Below are 6,000 nucleotides of genomic sequence, written 5' to 3' on the forward strand. Positions count from 1 at the left end.
GAGACTAGTAGTGCGACCACAGTAAAGATCATCTTCAACTTTGAACATGACCATGGCATCTAAATCAATGAACTCAATGATAAGTGGATAAATGGGATATTGAGCGAGTTTCCCAAAACATGTTTATTTCCCTTACATAATAGGCATGTTGGTTGTAATTTGTAATAATTTAGTCATAAGAAACATTTGAGACATGCTGTATTTACTCTAAGCTTAAGAGTAAATGTAACTGGCATACTTGTACAGTATATTTTATGTATCTCCCAGAATGACTCTGATGTTGGCAATGCAGTGCTTGTAACACTGTGGCTATGATCTTGCACTTATCTTCTTTTCTATTTCAGTGTAAATAGTGGACTTACTGTGTGTTTCATGTTTATGGTGAACATTGTTCAAAATATGTTTTAAACAGCATTTTTATTATAACTTATGTGCGTATGATTTTTTTAACCTAATATTGCAGGTGTTACAGTATTCAAACAAATCATTCTCATTTGAATCATATTTACATTTAAATTTTGCATCTCAAACTTGAACTTCCTTGAAACCCTTTTATTACAAGAGGTTAGTTCAACAATATAAAGGAATTGTGCATTTTGTGATAAAAGCATGAAATGTGGTACACTTATAGCCAAAGGCATTCTCAAAAGATTTGGATGTGGAGCCATCATGAATTTTCAACATGGCGCCCATGGCAGCCATTTTTCAAAATGTCCGCAAGCAACAACTGTTTTCTTATGAATGATGGATTTAATATGATATTTCAGACTTATTTACCATTCATACTACTTGGTAAATGTCTTTTGGATAGTGGAACATTTTCATTGAAAATTCAAAATGGCCGCCAACTGGTTAGATATGGATGATCTCTATGTTTAATTATACATTTATCTTGATGCAGAATTTGAATTGGGAACTTTGGAATTTCTAAGAATCTTCTTTCTATCTCAAAATACTCATGTTAAGCAAGGGAAACCTAGGGTCTATCCCAGGGAAGACTAGTCACACTCGCCTTCACAGACACAAAGGGCTGTGCACTGTAAGTGGGATTTTTTGCACTTACACTGCCTAACACAACCCTTCTTGCATTTGCGTGAGACAAGTTCATAACTTGACTGGCCTGCATCTGGTAGGCATGTCCAGAAGGGTTCATAGTCCCCCTCAGGTGACTTTGACCAGCCCCATTCGCAGGGTGAAGGTAGTTCTGGTGTTGACACCAGGACTGTACCCTACACGTGCCCTCCTTGGTTATACAGCTCTCTTAACATGCTCTTCTAGGGCAGCCTTGGTAGGGGGGATTGTTTGCGCATTGTGCCTCTTTGCAAATAACTTCCTCCTTGCCGTATTGATTTCTGTACATGTGCTGGTTCGGTCATAGACTAAGATAACAAACCTCTCACTTGTGGCCATTACCTCCTGTGGTATGTCATCTGGGGCTGAAGACACTTTCAACAGGGCATGTGTAAGTTCTGGAAGCACAGACCATACAGCCCATGCAGTCTTTTTCCCATGGCCAACAAAGCTTGACACAGTGTCACAACCCGTCAATGCATGGAACACTGGTAGTGCACATGCTTTCTCGGGCCCGAGCCCTGCTGCAATTTCATGGGCTGCCAAATATCGAAAATTCTTACCAGTACCGAAAGCCAACCAAAGCTCATCCTCTGGTTGTAGAGTCTGAGCCACTGCCACAGCCAGCACCACAACGTCAGTATCAACTGTTTGAATCATAATTTAGTGGTGGCCGTTTCTTGCTGCATGGGCTACGTGCAATAACATGCGACTATCCGCTTCCTCATGCGTGCAAGGAGCAATCGATGTCCTATCTGGGAGAGGTGGTTTGCTAAGGACTTCCATGTCACTTGTGATGACAAGCTGTTTATCCTCCTGCACAAACCATCTGAGCAGAGCCTCCGAGAGAAAGGCAAACAACTCAGTCTTATTGCTGTCAACTCTAAGAAAGTTTTGCCAGTTCCTGGGAATGGCTGCATCACCTACCACACGTCTCTGAATTCCAGTGCCACGCTTTGCTCTCGTAGCAGCTTTCAGAGAGTCAGACAAGTAGTGGTCCCACACCAGATCAAGCCTGGACACAGTTTCAAACTTTCTGGTCAGATATTTAACCATTTCTGAGTTAGAAGGAAGCTTCTGGCCAATTGTAAAGTTCCAAATTTGAATTCACACAAAGAAAAGGAAATAAAAAATAATACTGGTTTGACACCGAGATCACCCATATCAGACAGTCATAAAAGTGATGGCTGCAATCTTGAAGATGTCAGCCATCTTGAATATTTAATGGCACATTTAGATTATCCAAAATACATCTACCAAGTACTATGTATGGTAAATAAGTCTGAAACATCATATTATATCATACTTGCCAACCCTCCCGTTTTTAGCGGGAGAATCCCGATATTCAGCGCCTCTCCCGACAACCTCCCTTCTCCCGACAAACTCCCGGTATTCAGCCGGAGCTGGAGGCCACGCCCCCTCCAGCTCAATGCGGACCTGAGTGGGGACAGCCGTTCTCACGTCCGCTTTCCCACAATATAAACTTGCCTGCGTCATAACATCTACGGCTTTTGGGAGTGCACAATAAGTATTAGTAGACGCAGCAGAAGAACGAGGAATACAACCATGGCGACGCCGAGCAAGATGAAGAAATATGCTTGCAAGTTCCAAAGCGAATGGAAACAAGAATTTCAATTCATCCAGGACAGTTCGAAGGGGAAGGGGTATGTTGCCTGTAAATTTTGTAGAACAGACTTCTCAATTGAACACGGTGGCCGAAATGATATAATCATTCATGACCCGATGGTGTAATATATGCCGAGACAAAGATGACTATGCTGATAGCTGCAAGCAACATCCCATTCTCATTTGCGGATGTTTACAACAAATCCGTGAAGAATATGTACCCGGATTCAGAGATCGCTTGCCAGTACTCAAATGGCAGAACAAAGGCGACTCAAATAGTGAAAGGTAAGTGTTTTTTTTTTTAGTAAGCAGCAAGTACAGTACAGTTAGTAGAACAACTGTGTTTTCATTACTGTGTATTTGATAGGTGCCATTGCCCCGGAATTGGACACGGAAGTGATGGAACTTTGCCAAAACCAACCCTTTGGTCTGATGTGTGATGAAAGCACAAGCAGAAAGACGGATAAAGTATGTATTTTGTATTTACACTTCTCTTGTAAAGTAATGTTGTGGCTGCTGTGAAAATTGCTTTCTAAATATATTTATATATATATTTTTTTTTAGAGAAAGCAATTATATCCCAAGCTCACTTGTGCTTAATTTGCTCATTTTCATTTGCAGTTATGGAGCTAGGAAAAAGTCTGCCGCAGCTGCGATTGGACCTGACCAGCCTCCGGGTACAAGTACTGGAGTACCAATTGCTTGCCAGGGAACATCTTCCCCAAGAAGCAAGGATTGACCGTTTTGGGCCATGCTAGGGAGAGATGGAAGATTCCCCACACTCGTGCATTTGATGAAAGCTCTTTTGTGCGTGCCACACAGCAATGCATCATCAGAGAGGGTGTTCAGGATGGTTCGAAAAATAGTGACAGAGAATAGAAAGAGGATGGACAATTCAACCCTTAACTCACTCCTTTCCTGCAAAGCATTGTACTTTCAAGTACAACAATGAGTAGATGAGTGTTGTGTGTGTGTGTGTGTGTGTGTGTATATGTGTAAATAAATGAACACTAAAAGTCAAGTATTTCTTTTATCTATATTTATATATATATAATAAAATAAATATATATATATATATTGAAATACTTGAGTTGGTGAATTCAAGCTGTAAAATACTCTCCTCTTAACCACGCCCCCGCCCAGCCACGCCCCCCAACCACACCCCCCCTCCCCCACCTCCCGATATTGGAGGTCTCAAGGTTGGCAAGTATGTATTATATCAGACCTGGGCATTCTGCGGCCCGTGGGCCGCATCCGGCCCTTTGTGCGTCCCTGTCCGGCCCGCGTGAGGCCAATTATAAATTACAAAATACATTTTAAAAAGTATCTATGTCGAGTGTGCAATACAACGGTGCTGCTTTTCTTTTGAAAATCGTTATTTGTATTACTTCCGTGTGGACGTATGCGTGATTGTGAGTGAATGTGAACAACTGCAATTACAAAATAAAGTTGAAAAAACATCTATGTCCTGCGCGCAATACAACTGTGCTGCTTTTATTTTGAAAAGTATTATTTATGGGCGTGTGTCCGTGTGTAACCTGCGAGTGAAGGTGCACATGCAGCGACAAGTGATGCACGGTTTACACCCGAGACGCCAAAAAGAGAAAAGTTGATGAGGAATGCCGTGTTTTCAACAACACATGAACTGCAAAGCAACGTCCCCTCACCTAAGGTGCGTGCCTGCGCAATTGCGCACTGCTCAAGCGTCCGCTGCGCGCAGCAAGTATATGCCGCGCACCAAATCAAATCCCATCTGAATTCTAAACAAAATAAACATATTTATTCTATGGAATTTTGCAATGCAACTTTGAGTGACAGTGACAACAAGTAAGTGTAATGGTGTTCGTCAACACCGTTCAATTGAACACCGTTCAATTATTGTAACGTCTATCGAGATTCTTCGAGGACAGGAATTATATCGATCACTTTATTGAACAAAACTGTTTATATTCGGACATAACCACACCAAAAACATGAGTAAAACACTTCTATCTCGAAAAACTAGTCATTTTCTGCCGTACAAACCAGGCCAAAACCAACTTGTCATCTGTCACCAACACGCATAGCACTAAACCACTGGTGCGTTTAAGGCCACACAAAAAGTCGGACAACTCAAACACCACACAAAGTTACACTATGACTCCTCAGTCATACGTGTGCTTATTTTACTGTCATTTATTATTAATGTTAATTTATATATATTAGTCATGGAATGCTGTTACACACACTATGTTGAAGTATTACTATTATTATTATTATTATTATTATTTATCTTACGGTATATATCAAAAATAATATTGAGCAAAATTTAATTGAAATATTGTCGATGTGGCCCTCCAGCAGTGCTCGGGTAGCTCATGCGGCCCCCGGTAAAAATTAATTGCCCACCCCTGTATTATATCCATCATTCATAAGCGAACAGTTGTTACTGACAGCCATTTTGAAAGATGGCTGCCATGGGCGCCATTTTGAAAATTCTTGGTGGCTCCATATCAAAATCTTTTGAGAATGCCTTTGGCTATAAGTGTACCAAATTTCATGCTTTTATCACAAAATGCACGATCGTTCTGGTTACCAGCTGCACTATTTAAAAACAAAAATGGATGATGACCTCATGAACACTGGTGGGAGTTGCTCGAACACGTAAATGATTATTGAATAGTATTTAGTGACATCTAGCGACCAAAAGGCAGATTGCAACTATCATCATTTCTAAGACAAGCCTCCTGTTAGGTTATTCTCTTTTCGGAACCAGAAATAAGTATAGATTAAACAATGTAAGAAAAGGAGAAATAGAAGAAGACTTCAATAATTAACGTTCAAATATATATATTTAAAAAAAAAGAAAAAATACCAATTACATTTTAGTGCAAAATTACACAGCATCCAGTCTTGACCATATCTTTTTGTTACAGCTCAACCCCCTCGTTTGACCAGCAGAGGACGACGTTTAGATTACAGATATATATTAACAACTAATTGCAGCATTAATATATATACAGGTAAAAGCCAGTAAATTAGAATATTTTGAAAAACTTGATTTATTTCAGTAATTGCATTCAAAAGGTGTAACTTGTACATTATATTTATTCATTGCACACAGACTGATGCATTCAAATGTTTATTTCATTTAATTTTGATGATTTGAAGTGGCAACAAATGAAAATCCAAAATTCCGTGTGTCACAAAATTAGAATATTACTTAAGGCTAATACAAAAAAGGGATTTTTAGAAATGTTGGCCAACTGAAAAGTATGAAAATGAAAAATATGAGCATGTACAATACTCAATACTTGGTTGGAG

This window comes from Entelurus aequoreus, linkage group LG07 (genome assembly GCF_033978785.1).
Source record: "Entelurus aequoreus isolate RoL-2023_Sb linkage group LG07, RoL_Eaeq_v1.1, whole genome shotgun sequence".
In the NCBI taxonomy this organism is placed as follows: domain Eukaryota; kingdom Metazoa; phylum Chordata; class Actinopteri; order Syngnathiformes; family Syngnathidae; genus Entelurus; species Entelurus aequoreus.